This window comes from Monodelphis domestica, chromosome 2 (genome assembly GCF_027887165.1).
Source record: "Monodelphis domestica isolate mMonDom1 chromosome 2, mMonDom1.pri, whole genome shotgun sequence".
NCBI classification, from domain to species: Eukaryota; Metazoa; Chordata; class Mammalia; order Didelphimorphia; family Didelphidae; genus Monodelphis; species Monodelphis domestica.
The window spans coordinates 435954390-435975801 of NC_077228.1; the positions used below are offsets into that span (position 1 = coordinate 435954390).

At 35.4% G+C, this 21412-nt stretch overlaps 1 protein-coding gene across 2 annotated transcripts in view; it reads left to right on the forward strand.

The window, feature by feature from the left end:
* The window catches only part of TIAM2 (TIAM Rac1 associated GEF 2), a 317964-nt gene that overhangs the window by 46382 nt on the left and 250170 nt on the right, over positions 1–21412 (forward strand). For both annotated transcript variants that reach the window (XM_007484791.3, XM_007484792.2), the window contains exon 2: positions 11279–11320. The gene's annotated coding sequence lies outside the window, so the exon portion shown is untranslated. The remainder of the gene's footprint in view (positions 1–11278; positions 11321–21412) is intronic.

Sequence of the window (21412 nt, forward strand, 5' to 3'; positions counted from 1 at the left end):
GGTGAATACTGTTGGGGGGAAAAGGTTTGAATCAGAGTGTGAGCAATTACATATAATGTCAGATTTTTTTGTTAATGTTGGTTAGCTTTGCTGATTTTTTAAAACAACTTAGTTATAAACACTCTGTGACTGATAGGTAAAAAGCTAAATCTGTGACAACTGCGTGTATTGATTTCTTTCTTTCTAAAGGTTTGATAAAGAAAAAAATTCTTTTTTTAGATGGAATAATCTGGTTGATTTTGTTTAAATATTTGTCAAGTTTTCTGATGAGTATTTTTCTTGCACAGATCTGTCATTACACATGTCTCCATCTCTGAGCACCAGAATGAAAGTCTGGAGCAGTTTAATCGTAATCCTATCTGTGCCACCCATTCAGTGTGTGAGACATGGAATAGCTGACTCCATTTGCTCACTCAATTGTAGAATAAGGATACTTACAGTGATCTTTCTCATGAGTGACATTAGCTGTTTTTTTTTTTTTAACTCTTCTCTTCTGTCTTAGAATTATACTCAGGAAGGATTCCAAGGCAGAAGAGTGGTAAGGGCTAGGGAATGGAGGTTAAATGATTAGCTCTGAGTCACATAGCTAGGATGTGTGTATGGTCAGATTTGAACCCCAAACCTCCCATTTCTGGCCCTGTGGCATTAACTGTTAATAATTAAAGCAGTGTTCACACAAATGAATTAGAGACTTCAGGAAATTGCCAGGATCATGTAGGTAAAAACTTATTATTGAGAATAATGAGGAGTTGGGACTTATTTGCAGTGCTTGACAAACCCTGGCTTTATAGTCCACTTCTCCAGTTTGATTGCAGACAATATAGATAACTGAGCAACATCTGGTAGGATGTGGAACTGTACAAATATAGAATATCAAATTTTCATATAAAAACTAAAGGAATTTACTTTGGGAAATGATGTTACATTTCTTATCTCTAGGGTGAAGTAAACTGTTATACTGTAAAAATTTTAAGTGATAGGACCAACCAGTCATTTAGATAGTCTTCCTGAATCACACTATATTGGTGCTTTGGCATGTCTTCCTCAATAGATCTTAAGTGCAAATCAGGCCAAACCGGTTTTGGAATTTTCCTTGTTTCCTGTTTTCTGGTGCTTTTCCTTAGCACTGGAAAGGCCACTTCTGGGTTAATTTCATTTTGAATCATAAAATCTCATCTTTGGAAAAGGCTCCAGAGATTCAACCTGTCCCAGAAGAATCCTTTGTTTAGCATCCCTGAAAAGTGGTCCTCCAGCCTTTGCTTGACTGTCTTCATTGTCAAGGAATCCTTATTCTCGTTGGGGCCCTGGTTGTCCCAGCGTCAAGGTGAGCCAGAAGAGCACTCTTTCTGGGCTTGGCTCCAGTCCATGACAAACAAATTCAGCTTCTTGTTCTGCTATTTGCTCATTTGAAAATTGTTAGGCAGCTTTGATGGCCATGGAGAGGGAAGAAGGGGCCCAGTGCCATATTGATAATCCTGACATTTTCCCAAGGGAAGTTAACGTCTGTCCCTCTCTCACACATATATAAATACATACGTTTAAAACGTTTCATGACTTTGCTCTTACAACAATGACTAATATGGAAGTGTGTTTTGCATGGCAATAAAAAGAAAAAAATAAAAGTTAAAACCAACACATATACTCTAGAAAAAAAAATTAATTTCAAAGAAACATCATTTAAAAACTTAAATACTTGTCTTGAAGAGACTCTAAATACCATTACTGTTCTCTTTAGAGAGAAAGAACAAACCTTGAGTGATTGATAGGTAGTTAGCCTTCCTCTTTGGAGTCTGTGGAAAGTCCTGAGAGATGACCAAGAAAAATTCTTTCCTGAGGAAATATGGAGAGTTAGATGTCCTGGAGAAAGAGCAATCTGTGAAAGACCAGCCATCTCTTTATTTTGAGAGATCAGGCACGTGAGTGACTTGGAAAGTTCACAATCTCATCCGAGAGAGACTAAAGAGACTGAGTTTAATTCTTATTTTCTATGGAAAATTCCTGAGAGACTGAGCACCATCTACCCACGATCAAAAGGACTCTGGACTGAAGTCCCAGTGTTTTGGGGGAATCCACATTGGTCTGCACTGGTGAGGCGAGGTGGGTCTGGCTGGGACCCCTCTCACAGCAGGTACATTATTGAGGTATTTGCCTGTCTTTGTACCTTATTGCTGTTAATGAGTTATAAAGTCTGGAACACTGATCCTTGTCTCCAAGTCTACAAGACTAGAGTTTGTAAAGAGCAGAGAGAGAGCCAATGGGGAATAAAAAAAAAAGTTGCTCTGGATTTTGTAAACTGGGATGGGGGTTCAGAGTAAATTTTTTTTATGAAATTATGCATTCCAAGTATTTTCTGAACAACTCCTATCCATAGAATAGGCAGCCTGATGGTGGTTCAGTAGATAGAGTATAAGATCTGCAGTTGGGAAGACCTGAGTTCAAATTTGACCTCAGATATTAGTTGTGTGATCCTGACAAATTACTTAATCTTTGTTTGCCTCAGTTTCCTCATTTGTAAAGGGGGAATCATAATAGCAACTACCTTCCAGGGTTGTTGTGAGAATCACAGTGCTGGGCACATGTAAGCACTTTATTATTATTATTGCTTATGTAAATATTATTATTATAGTGTGTGTATATATATTTATGTGTATATGTATAAATAAATAAATATATATATATATTTATTTATATATATTTGCTAGGGAGCAGTTAGATGACAGTGGAGAGAAAGAATGTGAGGCTTGGAGTTAGGGAAACTCATCTGACCTGAGATCCTTACTAGCTCTGTGACTCTGGACAAGTCAGTCATTTAGCCCTTTTTGCCTTAGTTTCCTCATCTGTAAAATGAGCCAGAGAAGGAAACAGCAAATCATTCAACATCATTACCAATCTTACCATAAACTGTTACTATCTTTGTGAGCATGGGTGAATAATTTAACCTCTTAGGGTCTGTATTTCCTCATTGGAAAATGGGCATAATAATACTTGTACTCTCTATTGTCAGGGTTGTGAGAGGACAATATTTGGCACAACTTAAAGGGTTGGATAAATGTGATTTGTTATTTTTTGAGTGCTATAAAGAGCTTCCCTTAGAACTAGAAAGTCCTAGAATGAAGTCTTGCCTCCCACAAATACTGATTGTTTAACCTTGAGGAAATTGCTTTACTTCTCATTATTCTAGGCAGCTTTCTGAGATTCTCTGTTTCAGAGAAGGGGCTCCTCTGCACTGGCAGACAGAGTTCTCGAAGAGTCCCCCAGAGAAATGACAAGTCCAACTCGTGTCTCCAACTACAATATCCACTCATAGGCAAAATGGACACTCTAGTTCTTAAGGCCAGAATAGAAGAAAGTTTATCTCAGTTATAATTGAGAAAAGTTATAGAATTTTCCCAAAGATACAGTTTAACAGTTTAAAAAAGTAATTATATGCTGTCAAAAATCATTTGAGATATTATTAGTGCTTTGGACTAATGCAAATTACACTAAAACTGAGGTTTTCCCTTACACTCAGTAAACTGATAAAGATGATAAAATATAGAAGTTGTACTGGCAGGACCATGTGATGATGGGCACACTAATGCACTATTGGTGGATCTGTGAGTTGGTCTAGCCATTAAAAAAAACAACTTTGTAATTCTGTAATAAAGAGTAACTAAATAGATTATACTCTTTGACCCAGAAACCATTGCTGGGCTAATTTCCCCAGGAAATAAAAAGTAGAAATACAGATATCTGCATACCAGAATATTCATAGAAACACTTTTGTGGTAGCAAAGCACTGGAAACCAGATAGGTACACATTCACTAGGTACCAAAATAAATTATGGTAATGAATTGTGGAGGGATAGTGTTGTACTTTTAAACATGACAAATATGAGGAAGTCAGAGAAACATGGAAACACTGAATAGATGCAACCTGAATTAAACAGAATCAAGATAAGAGTAATGACTACAGCAATGGAAATGGTTGGGGGGAAAAGACCACTGAAAGGAAAAGCTTCAGAGAAGAGATAGACAGACACACACTAGGTGGAGGACTATGGGATGGGGATTGTCTATATTGGTAGATTCAGGCACTTTATTAGTTAGTTGTTTTTCCTTAATTGTTTTCCTTTGTTAAATGTTAGGGTTCCTGCTAATATGTGAGAGAGGGAAAAAGAGAGAGACAGAGACAGAGACAGACAGAGGCAGAGACAGAGAGAGGGAGGAAAGAAGAGAGGAGAGGAAAAGAGGGTAAGACAGTGACAGAGAGGTATCTAGAATTGACTATGACATTAATAAAAGGCATCAACAAAACTTATTTATTTATTTAAACCCTTACCTTCCATCTTGGAATCAATACTGTGAATTAGTTCCAAGGCAGAAGAGTGGTAAGGGCTAGGCAATGGAGGTCAAGTGACTTGCCCAGGGTCACACAGCTGGGAAGTGTCTGAGGCTAGATTTGAATTTAGGACTTCCTGTCTCTAGACCTGGCTCTCAATCCACTGAGCCACCCAGCTGTCCCCCATCATAGACCTTTGAAGGGAAAGTCTACCTTCTAAGACAGACCATTCTTACCAAGTCTAAATCTGTCTCTGTGAGACTTGTTCCTAGTTGTTTTTTAAAATTATACCTACAGTTTACCTCATTGTATTATTATTATTATTATTATTATTATTATTATTATTATTATTATTATTATTATTATTATATTACTCTACCTCACTAGACTGCAGGGTCCCACAGTTAGGAAGTGTCTGAGGTCAGATTTGAACACAGGACCTCCTGTTTCTGGGTCTGACTTTCAATTCACTCAGCCACCTAGCTGCCAACAACAAAACATATTTTTAAAACTTTCATGATAATCTAAATATTATAGGGGAAAGTTCTGCCCCATTTGGGTGATAAGGCCAAGGGCAATGACTTAACAAACTTTATATGCATAATCACACATGGATAACTAGAAGTTGATTATATTTCACTGAGTGACATTTCTTCTATGTTTGACTTAGGATCATATATTTAGAGCTGGACAGTACCTTAAAGTCTAAATGCCTTCATTCTATAAATGAGGAAACAGAGTCCACAGACTTGTACAGGATCATACAAGTAGCAAGTTTCAAGACAAGGATTATTATTTACAAGAGTAATCTTGTAATGTGCACATGATATTTCACACTTAAAAAACTGCTTTCTTTGTTAAATTGCCTGGAGCCCCAGGTCACCCAGTTGTTTCCCCTGTTCCCTATCCAGGCAATCAATTTCCTTCCCAAATAGGAATTAAGGGAAAAGCTTTCTAATAATTAGAGATATCCAAAAGTATAATGAGTTTCCTTTGAGGTGATGGGTTTCCTCTTACTCGGGGGTCTTTAAACAAAGCCTAGACAACCATTTGTTCACTGTATTGTAAGAGGGATTCTTTTTCAGGTATAAGTGGAATGGGATGACCTCTGAGGTCCTCTCAAACTGAAATTCCATCATCAATCTTAAAGCCTATTTTGATCAGCACCATTTATCTTGGGCACTGTTGGTGAATAAAAAAAATTGAATTAGCTCCCCAAGTCTAATTGGGGAATCAGAATTGAACAACGGAGAGAAAGATGAATTTGGGTTAAAGTTTGATTGCCAAACCTGCCTGTTACTACTTGTGAGATCCTACTAGAATTCATTTTCTTCAATAAAAAAAAGGAGGTTTGACTTACATAAACTATAAGCTGCCTTCCAACTCTATCTTCTTAATCATTCTATATTTTAATTTGTTTTATGACAATTTGTGTCCATGACATCTTCCAAAATTAATGATCAACCTCTTAAAAATAGGGACCTATGTGTTTTTCATCTTTGTATTCCGAGTACCATGCTCATAGTAGACACTTAATTAATATTTTAATGAAATTAAATTGAATTTTTTAATAGAACTCACTCAGTTTGTTGATTCTTATAATCAGGAAAATTATAGTTGAAAAAGTTATGAAATAATAAACCCATTTGGGAAAAAATGGAATCATTAGAAAAACAGTTTAATCAAAGCATCATGATCTTAATAAAAATGGATCACTAATTTAATGGTGATGGTTGAGAAACTATTAAACACATACAGTTTAATGACTAATGTATTTGAGGCCAGGAATTGTTGAAATGATACAGAAATAGTAACTTGCACATAATTAGTTCTGAGACACTAAAATTTCCACCTTTATAAATGAATTTTAATTTTTCTGTACCAAAGATTCATTTTCAGTGTTACTAATCAACAATTCTTTCAAAGATACTCTTAGCTGCCCCTAAAGTTTTGTAAATGTAAATCTAAGTAATTCAAAGAGAGAACAACTCATCACATAGAAATCTGGGCTCTTTGGGGTTGGTTTTTTTTTGGTGAAAAATTTGAGCATGATGAATCTACAGTCAGGAACCCTGGGATAAATCCCAACCCAACCACTTAGAATTTGTGCTTTCTTGGTTAGATTTTTTAGAGCCCCAGATCACTCACTTATCCCCAGGCAATTTCTTTCCAAAATAAGCCCCATGAAGGTGCTTAATTGTCTACCTCCCTCTTATTGAAAAGTATTGATAAAATTTGAAAAAAAAATTTAAGTTAAAGAAAAATCATCTAATGTATGTTTCCTTAAAAGAAATCTTTCCTAATCATCAAGAAAAACTTGACCATGGATAAGGCTTTTAATTTCTGAAGCCAAGTTATTGTTGCTCAGTTGTTTTAGTCCTTTATGACTCTTCATGACCCAACTTGGAATTTTTTTGGCAGAGATACTATAGTTGTTTGCCATCTCTTTCAGTTCGTTTTATAGATAAAAACAAACAAACAAAAAACTCTGGCATACAGAGTTAAGTGACTTACCCAGACTCACAGAGCTAATAAGTGATTGAGATCTCATTCCTGATTCCAGGGCTGGAATTTTCTACTACAACAACTAACTTCCAGTTCCTCATATATAAAATAAGAATAACAGGACCAATATTACTATCTTACAGAGTTGTGAGGAATGTACTTTGAAAAAATTAAAGCAGTATATAATGTTGAGTTGTTATCGTTATTAGTAAGAAATAGTTTAGACCTGTGTTTTCATTGGTATAGGAAATTCATGGATAAGGGGAAAACTGTCTTGTAGGATCTTTTCTTCAATTTACACACTTAGAGTTTTCTCTAGATCCCTGAGAAGTTAAATGACTTGTGTAAGGTCCCACAGTCAATATATGTCAGAGTAAGGATTTGAACACAGGTGTCTTTCTGATTCCAATGATAGCTCTCCATAAACTATGCCAGACTGCCTCTAGTATTACTACTATGATAACAGTAATTATCAATTTGCAATTTTTTGTGACTTTTTATTACTTACTTGTAAACCTCCTCCAGATGCATTCCCTTGAAGCTGATCCTATCTGGCCCTTAGTTTCTTCATCAGAAAAACAAGAGTACACCAGTCTAATGTCTAATATATGATAGCCCTGCACATGCTTAAAAATACTATCACATCCTTTATAAATCTTTTCTTCTCCAGGCTAAATACTCCCTTGTTCTTTTAACTGATCCTCATATAGCCTGATCTTTAGGCTTTCACTATATGGATTTTATTTTTCTGGATGTGCTCTAGTTTATCAATGACCTTTTTACAATATGGAGACTAGCATCAAATGCAGTATCCAAGATGTTGTCTAGCTAGGGTAGAGAACAATTCCACCATCACCAAGGTTTAATTGCTTTTCTTAATATGAACCAAGATTACATTAATTGTTTTTGCTGCCAGACTGTACTGCTATTCATATACAGAACTCAAAGATTACTATAACTCCCAGATCTTTTCCATTCTAATTGCTTAGCTAGTCAAGCCTATCTCATCTTTCTTTTGAAGATTATTTTTTGAATCTAAGAATTCACATTTATTCTTGATAAATATCATCTTATTAAATTTTCCCCTATATTTTAATCTTTTGAGATTTTTGGTTTTTTAAATTTTATCCATTGTGTTAGCTTTCTATTCTAGTGTTATGTCATCTACAAATTTGATAAATGTATTATCTATGCCATCAATCAAGTCTTTAATAATATTATTTCTATACACCATTCAAATAGTTTGTGGTATTCTACTTCATCTAAGAAGACTTTCTTATATAAATAACAGAATTTCAGGTTTTTCCTTAGCCTTTGCTTAGTTTTCTTTTTTTTCCCCTTTAATTCAATCCTTGAACTCATTAACTGGCTTTCCCCCAGTTTTTGGTATCATATATTTATTCTATGTACTTATTTTTAGAAACACACAAATTAAAAGTTGAAAGAAACCTTGGCCTTCATCAATGCAACCCTGTCATTTTACAAGTGAGGATATCAAGGCATGGAGGAAAAGAATGACTTGTCCAAAGTCATATAGTGCATCATTGGCAAGGCCATCACTAGAACTCATCTTCTCATTCTCAATCCAGAACTTTATTTTTTTTAACTCTCACCTTCTGTTTTAAAATTGATACTATGATACTAGTATTGGTTCCAAGGCACAAGAGTGGTAAGAGGCAATTGGGGTTAAATGACTTGGCCAGGTGCATACAACTAGGAAATGTCCACAACCAGATTTGAACTCAGGTTCTCCCAACTCCAGACTTGGCCCTCTAGCCATTGAACCACCTACCTGCCTCTACTTTTTTTATTAGTTTAATTATTTGTTTTTAAAGGTCAGTGTTTTTTTGTTTTTTTGGTTTTTTTTGACACTTGGTATGGTCACCTTCTATTTAGCCTCAGTAGATGGCATAGTAGATAGTGTTGAACTTGGTGTCATTTAGACCCAAGGTGAAATCCTATCTCAGATGCTTATTGGCAATTAGCTGGTATATCTAGAGAGCTAAACCTGGAGTCAGGAAGACTTATGTTCTTAAGTTCAAATCCAGCTTCAGACACTTACTGTATGACCCTAAACAAGTCACTTTACCCTGTTTGCCTCAGTGCCTTTATCTGTAAAGTGAGTTGGAGAAGGAAATGGCAAACCACCCTAATGACTTTGTCAAAGAAAATCTCAAATAGGATCACAAAGAATAAGATGTAATTGAAACAACTGATTCTTGACCCCAAGACTTTAAGGAATTCATTTAACTTTTCAAAGTTTTAATTTCCTCATCTGTCAAATTGAGATAATACTGAACTTCCTTGGGTTATTGGAAAGATTAATTGAGATAGTATATGCAGAACTCTTTGCATGTCTTAGGGCTCTATAAAAATACTATCTGTCTATCATCATCATCATCATCATGGCAAACATTTATTTAGTAATTAATATGTGACAGGAATTGTGCTAAGCACTTAAGATTGTTATCTCAGCAGATCCTCACAACCACCTGCAGAAGAAGGTGCTATTGTCATTCCCATTTTATAAATGAAAACACTGAGACAGAGAGAAGTAAAGTGATTTGCCCAGGGTCAAACTGCAAGTTAGGAAATATCCTGGCCAAATCAGATGTAACCATTATTCTGCCTAGCTGCCCCCCCTTCTCCTCTAACTCTTCCTATCTTCTTTTTTCTCCTTTTCCTCTTCTTTTTTTTCTCCTCTTCTTCCTTCCTCTTCCTTTCCAAATTCCACCTCTTGTTCCTCTTTCTCTCCTCTTCCTCCTCCTACTTTTTGAGCATTTAGCAAGCCTTTCATCTCATCCTCTTTCTTCTTTCTCATTGCTAGTTTTGTCTAATCCTGAAAGGAGAATGACATTCTGGTTTTCTTTTCTGTGCCAATAAGAATCACTTCTTATCTGAGAAGAGAGATTTGAGGCACCAAACTTTGTAAAGGAGTCTATCCTGTCCTTTTTTCTCTTCCTATCTTTCTCTCCACATAACCCACCTGTTATTGGGAGAATGTGAACGTTTCAGCTCTTGTTGCCCTTTGCCCTACCATCTGCCAAGTTGCCCTCTATGGCTAATGTTTCATTTTGCCCTTTATCCCTTCCTGTCTTCAGATTGTAAGTCTTTTTGTAAGGAGACATTTTCCTTTGTTTTAAATATTCCCTACTTTAGAATACTGGTTGTTTAAAGGAGATAGGACTAGGAAGGAGAAAGGCAGAATCCCATCTTCCCTTTCCTCCCCTTATGGGACCTGACTGCATCTACTTGGTAATATTTGGGAAATGGATGAGTTTTAGGCTAAGGAATAAAAGTTACTAACTTGCCCCAGCCCAGCCCTCTGCATACAGCCACCCTTGGCCTCTTTTCTGCTATCTTCATTCTAATTGCTTAAAAGAAAAATGTTGAAACTTGCTAGAGCCTAGATCAAAGCTCGAGTACATTTTAAATGGCTAGATTCATGCTATGTGCTGGAAGGTAAATAAGCATTTTTTAAATTATGCAATGTAGTGAAAGGAATCTTGAGTTTGGAAGCTGATTTGATTCCCTACTCTGTTATTAAATACTTCTAGAACTTAGATAAAATAATTTTTCTTCTTCTGGATCCCAAGACAGTTCCTATCTAAAGTGCCTTCTAGCTCTAAATTCGTTACAGCTATATTTTTCATTGAGATAATAACAATGACTTTTACATATCACTTTCTATGTACCATTGTTCTTCCTGTTAGATCACATATGGAAAATGCCTCCTTTTTGCTATCTCTGTCCTAACATGAGATAATATCACGATTATCTCATTTGATCCTCACAACAACTCTTGGATGACGCCAATTTGAACTTAGGTTTTCCTGATTCCAGGTCTGATTCCCTCTCTAGCTGACAAAATGGAATGGGTTTAAAATAAAAATAAGTATTTTGGAGTTACTTTAGGATGAATTGCCAATTATGACCCAGCAGAAAATCCACTGGAGTAAAGTCCATGATTCTTAGCCTGGATTTATTTGCTTCTGCACTCTGGCTTCCACAATTTATATGCTTCCACAAGTAACTCATCTTCCCTCACATGACCACCATGACTTTTTTGAACATCATCATATTGATGTACTAATTGGCCAATGAATGGTTAAGAATATGATAACAAATGTTGCTTGGGATCAGAAAGCAATTACATCTTATTAAAAAACATTTCCCATCTTTCACTTCCAGGTTCTTTGACTATATATAGTGTAGACACACACACTCACATACTCTATTAGGTAAACTTGAATAGAAATTTAGTTATGATGAGACCAAAATATTGAATACAAGATGCAAGTTCCATTACATTCAGTTTTATAAGCTGAAGTCAGACTACTTGAAGTGATTATTGACTTGACTTACAATGTTTTCAATACCATTCTATGAACATTTTTTCTTATGAAAAATGTGTTTTACTTTTTGGTAAATAGAATCATTTTCTTCTTTTAGGTATATGAGATACTACAGACCTGTAGAACAGAGAATTCTAAGGTAAGAATATGATTAAATGTTTGCCCTTTCCATCTGTCTGGACACTGTTAGAAAATATAGGAATGTAATATTAGTAAGTATGTAAGTCAATCTTATTTATTTATTAAATAAGCAGTGCAACAAAATATGAATGGGGAGTTGGAACTCCTCACAGAATAATATCATTCAGCTAACTGATGGGACATATTCAGGGAATATAATATAACCAAGGATAAATTGTATACAAAAGATATTGGTATAAAGAAAGACAGTTAGCCTGTGGGGTTATGGCAACAAGTTAACCTAGTTTACATTTATTCTATTTTTTATAGTTCTTCCCCACTCCCTCCCTTCCAAGTATTGGCAATAATTTGTTTTATGATTTTCTGTTATGAAGAGACCTTTGATCAAAATCAGGGCATTTTGAATTTATTCTCATGTCCTGTTAAATTGTATCAAATTTCCATAATAACTGTGACCTTGGACCAGTCTCCTGTTAGAGAAGATGCATATTCTTTTCTGCTTCTTTAAGATTTGTAATTACTCTCTGCTTTTTCCCTCTGATGAGTCTTCATTTTTACTTGCTTACTTAGATATATACTTCATCAATCAAAAATTCAAATAATCATGGCCCCTAAGAGAATTGTTCAGTGTCACTCACAGCTTTAATTGAGTTGTTACTAAGTCTTTGTCATTGTAAGGAACTCTGCCTAGTGACCAGATGGACTCATTGTAAACAATTTTCTGAGTGACATGGAAGAAGAAATTTAATGAGGCATAACTATTCAGTGTAAAGAAAGAGTAGAGTCCTGTTGTGCTTTTTTAACATTGAGAACATAATTTTTAATTAGAGATGAGATTTTCATAAGTAACTTAATACATATTTATTTGTGATAAAGAAAATGAAGATAATAGCTTAGGAATAGCTGCCTATTGATCATTTGTCAGAGAATGTATTGATCAAGAAGAGAGAAAGATACTTGGGATGGCAAAGTATAGTTGTGGACAGATGCCAGTCTGCCTTTTAACATGGGCAAGTCTCCTATTTTTAGAAGTAGATTTTTGGGATCCAGATTGCCAACTGTTCTTTGTGCCACCAGGGCACTGGAAGACAATTGCTAAGCTCATTCTCACTTCTTGGACAAAAACAGAAATTATATTCATGTCTACAAAGGTGGAAGAATAGCTTCTCAAAATCTGTCAAACTTTGTCTTTAAGTAGGGTTTTTTATGTCACTGAAGAGAGAGAAAAGAAGAATGATTCTTTGTTAGATTTTTTGGGAAAAGAAAAAGAGAGGGGGGAGATGAGGAAAGGCTTCCAATTGCATTGAATAGAACTCTTGCTTACTCTGGTTTCATCTTTGGAATGGTGAAATGAGATCAATATTACTCAGTATCTGTTAATTTAACTGTAGTGATCATTGACGTTGGAATGAATTTGGCTAAATTTACTTGGCTGGGACTAGAATTGTTCCAAAAAGGGAGTGGTGGAAAAGAACATAATGAGAATGAGTAAAAATGTTAGTGTTAAACAGAAGCTTTGTCCAAGATCATTGGAATAAGAAGAGAACTTTGTAATAGAATAAAGCAAAATAGATAATCTTTAGTTAAAAACAACCCACTTCAATTTGTTCACAGTTTTAATTCCCTACTCACACATAACTATTTTCAAATGAGGTTTTTGCAAGATTTATTGCAAGCAAATATGGCATGATTGCAGTATTCTTCATCTAAAAATCTTTGCAATTTTTTAAATTGAAGAAACAGATTTCCATTTTTTTATTTCTTGGCTTCCTCTCTTCTCCTTTCCATTTAAAAGTATCATGAACATTTTGACTTTGATATTAAGCACAATTAAGGTACAAGTTGGAAAATGTATTTTTTTTTGTAAAAGAAGGGAAATAAGTTGTATGCTGGCAGCAAAGTGATTTCTAGAAAATTAGCCAATGCCCTCAGTTGAAAGTATATGGTATTGATACACCTACTCTCCTTCCCTTTATCCTCCCTCTTCAAGTCATCTTTAAATTTAAGAGCTCTGCACAAATTCTAGCACAGAATAGGCTTAATAAAAGCTTCATAATTAATTGACTGATACATCATGTTGCCTTAGATCCATTAATATGTAGATAGAAAGAAAAAAACAAAGATAGATAGATTGATAGATCCAGAACAATTGTCCCTTGGGAGAATTCAGCTATGTGCAGAATTTTTTGGGTAAGTTTCTCCTGGTTAAGCACTGGGTAGTAATGGAAGTACTATTAGTGTGGGTTTTGCTCACTTTTTTCCTTTCATTTTTCCTATCCATTGGTTTCTGTCATGTATTATGTTTACAAGAATATTTTTTAAAATTTAAATCATGAATTTAGAAACTCTCTGTCTCTCTCTGTCTCTCTATCTCTGTCTCTGTCTCTCTTTCTCTCTCTCATGATGAACTATGGTAATATCTGGAAACCTGCATTAAATACTTCCTATGTTAGAGTGAGTAAAATAATACACATACACACATACACCTCTCTCTCTCTCTCTCTCTCTCTCTCTCTCTCTCTCTCTATATATATATATATATATATATATATATATATATATGTATATATATATATTTATACACAGACACACATACATAACATACACACTTGCCTTCTGTCATAGAATTTAAACTAAGTATCAGTTTCAAGGCATACAAGAGGTAAAGGATTGGACATCAGGGTTAAGTGGCTTGCCAGGGTCACACAGGTAAGAAGTGTCTAAGGCCAGATTTATATCCAGGATCTACCATCTCTAGTCTGACTCTTTCCATGGAGCAATTTAGCTGTCCCCAGTTCATATATTATTATATACCCAAGATAAGAATCTGTTCTTGAAAACAAACCTGAAGTTGAGTTTTTTAAATAAACCTGATCCTTGTAAAATGGTTGTATTCACAGCCTCAATTTGTGGCCTTAAAACATATCCCAAATATGTTAATGATGATGAAAAGGATTTATAATTGTACTATTTTCCTTGTAACTTTTTAAAGTTATGAGTTGGTACTTGGAGGTATCGTTTTAATTGTTTTATTTGGTTACTTACTGTACTTTTTTTTTAAAATGCTATTATATGTTGTTGTTATATTGCTATCCCCAGGGAACTATGTAGTAAAATTTTGTAATGTAACATACTGGGAACATAAGAAAGAAATGTATTTAGTGGGTTAACTATTTTTCAGCAACTCTAAAACTATTATTTGGTCATTTTCAGTCATTTTGTGCCAATACAGTTGTTTTGAATCAAATTGATGGTTTTCATCAGATGAATGAGTCTAGTTAAAGAGGTGTTTTTCAGCTATGATTTTTTTCTTTAAAGAGTTTTTTGAACCACTTTATAGGACCTGTGCAACAGTTTGAGAAATACTCCACTAAAGGCAAAACAAGCACTTTATTGGGACCCAAAAGAGACTTGGGTAGCCTCAGATCTTCCACAAAATAGCTGAAGAACATGATAAAGTCATTTGACTAACCTAATCTGGCCCTTAGTTTCCTAATCTGTGAGATCAAAATGATTTACTTAGATGTTTTCTAAGATCCTTTCTTACTATTAACATTCTATAATTCTAAGTTTGTCTCAATTTAGGGGTGAAAATCAGAAGTGTTTAGCAAATATATTTGGTTGTTTATATGTACTTCAGTTTTGGAAATAGTTTTTTTTTGTCTTGTCTAGTATGTGTGTAAAAATTATGGTAGAGGTGAGTAGGATAAAATACTATTTTTCATTTTCATAGCAGAGAAACTGTTAAGGAGAACAAGCCATGAATACTGTATCAGCCATTAAATTTTATAAGACCAATATGTTTTGTTCACATTTTCTAGAAGTGCAAAATTACTAGGTTCTTTATCTGTTCAAAGGAGTGATGGAGATGAATTTTCATTTTTAGGCAGTTTGGGGGTGAGAAGGATAAAATTAGAATTCAACCAACCATTTATTTCTCTAAATGTTCAGAATCTTTTCTTACTAAGATTATCACTCCATTTTATACCTGTAAGTGCTTTAATAAAGATTTATTTGATAGAAGTCAACATAATATAGCATAAAGAATATTAGACTTACTAGATGCTGTTCAAATCCTTGCTCTGATCTTGGTTGCATGACCAGGCAAGTCTCTGAACTTCCTAGAGTATCAGTTTCTTTATCTACAAAATGGAGACAATAATACTTGTACTACTCACCTCAAAGGGTTAGTAGGGATGTACTTTGTAAACCTCAAAGAGCTATATAAAGGTGAATTATTAACTCTAGGCGCATGAAAAATTCTACAGTGGCACAAGCATAAATTCTGGGTACCTAAGGAAAAATTTTCAAGAAGTCCTCACCAACTACATCCAATTCATACCTTCTCTACACATTCTGGGTATCCCTTCATTTCTATAATAAAGAATATATATCTTCAATAGGGATACATCTAAGGGAAGAACTACATTTTCCAAAAGACTTTGAGACTTTTCTGAAAGAAATTCCCAGAACTCTATTTCCCACGAGATGGTGTTCCTAGGACCGAAGTGATTGTACCACAAAACCTGGACACTGAATGTTGTAGAAAGAAATGCTCTTGGAAAAGCAGACATGGTGTCCATGGTAAAGGAAGTTTGATAGCATCTGTGTTTGCCAGCTGCTGAGAACAAGTTTAGGGATGCTAAGATTATGAGAAAAAAGTCCTGCTGTGACTGAGACATAGGACAGCAACAGCTGCTGTAAGTGGGGAGATTCTAACACTGAATATGTAAATTTCATTCCCCCTCCCCAAATCTGGTCATGCAAAAAAGCCATTTGCCATGTTCTCTCTTGCACTGGAACCTGGGTCTTGGCAGAGAATCTCCATTACTAATCACTAGGGACTAAGACTCTAAAGCTGCTCATGGGTGGGGAGAGAGGAGAGGAGGGAAGAGAAGGGAGGAAATTTAAAGTTAGATGGAGATTGTTTTCTAAAATTCTGACTAAACAGATGACTTTTCAAGTACATCTTCCTGCTTTGGCCTGCTAGACTTGTGAAGACTGAGTGTAGCTGATTTTACATCCACTTATACTCAATTATTTCTCACATTGAATCTAATATTTGAAAAGAAAGAAATCTGTATACAAAAAAACTCCTACAACTTTTTTTTTATTCCTTATTCTAGGGATATACTTTATTGCATCTTCCTGCTTTTTTGCATGTCTAGAATAATAATATGAATGTATTAATTTTTTTGTATGCTAGCTCTGGTTAATCACAACTAATGAATATAGCTAGGGGCAGGTTTCTAATTAAGTTGCATCACATAATTATCTTTATTATATGCTGTCCGCAGGCATGGATACCATGCTGAGGAAGGTGGTGTTTTTTCTCCCAGCAGGGTTAGCCTCTCTGGCAGACTCAGCAGGTGATTGTATTGCTGTTTGGAATTCATTTTTCTTCCATTTTTTATCAACTGTAAGAAATTTGAACAATATTATTGGCATCTCATAAGATATTTGGCATAAAGGAAGCAACGTGGTAGAATTTCAGAACCTAAAAGGGCATAGAGGCTATCTCTTCAATCCTTAAATTGAAATCTGAGCACTAGAACTAGAACCAGAGAGGCAAAGTCATTTTCCTTCCCCCAAAAGGTGATAATATAATTACAGTCTAAATTTGAATATGGAGTTCCTGGTGGTATCTGGTGACTTTTACACTATTATTAGATGGAGAGTCATTAATTATTTTCTTTGGAGTTACAGAAGTTCTCACAAGTTATTTGTGATAGGATAGGAGGTGGCCAAGAATTCATATAAACAGCATCTTAAGATTAAATAATTTAAAATATTTTAGGGATATAAAACAAAGTGCTGATGTGTACAAAGGTGTCTCAGCAACTTTAGCCAGGAATGTGAAAGCTTATGTCTATTGTTTAAAAGAAAAAAAGCTTTTCTAAAGGCCTTAATCAGAATGAAAATATTCCTATGCTCTTTAGTCTTATAACCTTTCCATATGTTCCCTGGGACCTCATGGAGAGTGTTATTGTCAAACCCAGCAGGAATGGTAATTACTCTGAACAAAATCTTCCTGTCAATTAAGCAGTGAAATAGCTGGGTGGGAAGCAGTCTCATAGAAACTTAGATTCTGTGTCTCCTCCAGATTTTGTATTTAGTTATCATGAAAAGTCACAAAGGGATCCCCCTTTGCTATTGAGAGAAAAAAGGCTTACCACACACCACAAAATAGGTCTGAGTTCCTGAATTTTATTGTAATTTTGTTGTAGCAGTGAATAGTGCTTTCCATAAGATTGCCCAAGATGGGCATTTTTTCACTAAACAAAAATTCCTTTTGTAATAGTACCTAATCTAATGGGTGTTGTTGTTGTTGTTGTTTTGTCCAGACCTGTGATTTCGTTGGCATATGAGAACTTCTTGTGAATAAATTTACTTCTAACAGTGGAGAGCTACAGCTTTTGTGCAGATACAGAATCATAGATATAGGGCTGGACAGGATCCTAGCTGATTTGTTGGCCAGCTCCCTCATTTTACCATTGAAGAAACTGAGAAACTGAATTCAGACCTAGATCATCTGACCCTCAAACCAGTGTGCTTTCCACCATACCACATTGCCTCCTTAAGGCAGCAAGGTGATGCAGAGAAGATGGGACTGAGACTGGAGTCAGGAAGATCTGAGTTTAAATCCAGCCTCAAACACTATCTGTGTGATCCTGGGCAAGTCACTTAACCTCTGTTTGCCTTCTTTTCCTCAGCTATAAAATGGGGATAATGATGGCACTTATCTTGCAGGGTTGTTGTGAGTATAAAATGAGAAAAAAGACAACACAATGTCTAGGTAGGTACTTAATAAATAATATTACTATTGCTACTGTAGTTTTATTATTAAAATAATATTACTATTATTATTATTCGAAGTACTCTCTGCCCTCTTTACCTTCACCCTTAAAAGAAGTCATAGGGACAAAAGAGAAAACTGATGAACAGAAAAATTACAGAATCATATTTGCCACCTATTTGTGCTAGAAAGGAATTTTCATATCATCTGATCAAACCTTATTTTACAGATGTAGAAACCTAGTCCCCTAGTTATTCCAATAGTAATTCCAGAATTACAACTATACATCTTCTGATTACAAATCCATCACTATACTGTACTGCTTTAGAGTCATTAAATTTTTTAATTTGGAAGAGACCTTGGAGATTAATTAGTCCAACCTTCTCATTTTACAGATGACAAAAGTGAGAACCAGGAGAATATCAGATCCAAAGGCATATTGCAAGCTAGTGGTAGATCTACAACTAGAACCAATAGTGTAACAGCACATTGGATTTTGAGTTGCTAAACCAGGAGATGAGTCCTTGCTTTGCAACTCACAACCTGTGTGACTCAGGACAAGTCTCTTCTCTTTTCTGAGCAGTAGTTTTTTCATCTATAAAATGGAGGGAGATGAGTTAATATTAGATGGATTCTGAATTCTTTTCTAGCTCTGAGTCTTATGATCTGAAAAATGAGGACCCTAAACTAGAGGGCTTCTGCAGACCCTTCCAACTTTGAATGCTTTTTAATTTTTTTATAACTTGCTAGGAAACTTGATAAAGCTTTAGGTTTAGCTAGAGAATGATGATAAATTAAAGATCTTCAAATTTTGTTTTCTACTGAGACATAGTGTTTTGGGGAGCTAGAGGTGAACCTCTGGGGTTTGGGAAAGATACCTTTTGCGGGAATGCAAGACTCTGAAACTTAGCTTAAAAGTAAAGAGAGAGATTTATTATTAACGTTGAATTTTTGGCCAGCAAGGAAGCATGAGTGGAGCAACCTAGTTGCTCCCCCAATGTCTCCATTCTGGGGTTTTTATATTCTTCTACAACCTTGGGGACCAGACTCTGGAGCAAGGGGTTGGGGGGAGGAGGTTAGCCCGAGGGCATGGGGGTGGTTCTTGTAATTTGGAGGATAAGGGAATGAGGTGTGTCTCTTTGGCCATCTGTATTCAATGGGGCAATCAAAAGGTTATCTCCTAGGTTGGGTGTTTTGGGTTGGGAGTCCCAAGGGCCTAAGGGATCAGAGGAATTTCCCTGATAATAGTTTGCCTGAGTTTCTGGGGGTACAATGCCCATGGCAATAGACTCATTCTGTAAGGATAGAGAAACCTAATACAAAGGAACAAAGTATTCCTACTGGATTTTTCATGCAGTATTCTATTGAGAATATTTAAACTGGTTTGAATATAATCAATATACTACCTCAATCAAAATTGTTATAATTTAGATGATATTATAATCAGTACTGGATGGAGAACCCAGTTGGAACTATTTTCACTCAAATCTTGTCCCAGAACTTATTTTCTTGTGGAATAGGGAACTCCCAGGTTATCACTTAAAGAGTTTTTCATGTCCCATCACTGGCCTTTCTCTGCTTTAAGATCTGAGTACTTGTTATTCCTCATTTGGGTATTTTTTCATTTTGCACTTTCCCTTTGTAACTGAGTCATGGAAATTGAGCAAGATAAATTTTAAATATGTGTTCCCTGTTTCTTAAGGAGCTCAGTTAATCCTGAAGCCAAGGAAATTTCTTTGAACTACAGTTATTTGGAATGTTTACATTATATATGTACATATATTCTTTTCTAATGCAGAAATAATATCTTTGGTTCAGTGTTTAGGTAATAGTATAGTTTTTATAAGTAAAAATAATGATACTTTAAGATTTGTAAACTGCTTTACATGTTATCTCATTTGGCCTTCATAACAAACATGTAAAGTAAGTGCTTTGAAGCCCATTATACAAGTAAAAAAACTGAGGTTCAGAAATGTGATTTGTTCGTGGTCACATAACTAGTAAGTTTCCCAAGTGGGATGCAGACTGATGTCTTCTTGATTCAAGACTGATACTCTATCCACCATGTACTTGAGAGTGAAGCAGTCAAAGCTAATCAGGTGGTCAGGGGGAATTTGCAAATATGCCTTTTCTAGTTAGTGAGATCATTTGTACCTAACTTTTTTTGGTTTTGTTTATTGATTTATAAGCTCAATAGGGCAAAACCAGTGCTCAGAATGAATCAAGTCCTAAAAATATCTAGCTGTGAGTTTTGTTTCAAAGATTCAAAATATTCAAAAAGATAAATTCAAATTATCAGAGATATTTCTATGATAGCAGACACATAGAAGACACATGTTGCTGACACTAGACAAAAATTTATGGAAGAAATAAATAATAGTGTATGCGGTTCAGTTTGTATTTGGACTCTGTCCCTTCTTTGGCAGTGGATATCCTGTTTTTGCCATGAGTCTCATGAAGATGTCCTGGATCTTCATACATTATTGTTCTCCTGGTTCCACTTACTCACTTGGCACCACTTCATATCAGTCTTTCTAGGCTTTTTTGTGATCATCTTGTTTGTCATTTTTAATGGCACAATAGCATTCCATTACAAACATACTACAATTTGTTCAGCCATTCCCCAATTGAGGGAAATCCCTTCAATTTCCAGTTCTTTGCTACTACCAAAAAAAAAAAGCTGATATAAGCATTTTTATTTAGATAGATTCTTTAATCTCTTTGGGATACAGACATAGTTGTGGTATTGCTAGGGTCAATGAAATTCTTTGGTGACAAATGAAATTCTTTGGATGCTATATGTTTATTTTTGTAATATTATTTTATTAAAGATTACTTAAGGGATCGCTAGGTGGCTCAGTGGATTAAGAACTGTTGTGGTGAAAAGGCACCTTTAAAGATTGTTATAATATTAATTTATGGTCGCCAAGGAATTTACTTATGAAATTCCTAAAATGAAACACTCAAGTCAAAAGGAGTTTATGGTGGTTTAATCACAATGGGAGTAAGGAAAACAGGACAGGGAGTGAAGGAGAGAGGAGGAAAGGGAAAGGGTTAATTCAACCTTCTGGCCAAACCAGAGGGAGATTAGGCACTAAGGCCAAGGTAGAAAGGAAAATCAGTCCTTGACTCACATGAGAGATCTGAAGGAAAGCTGTCTGTGGGTCTCCTCTCTACCTGAGCTCCTAGCACGAACTGGCGTCTAGCCCTGTCCACAGGAAGTGAGCGAATTCCAGAGGCTGTTCCCCACCTCACTTCCTGTGCCTCACAAGTGCCAATGGTGGCTTAAGCTTG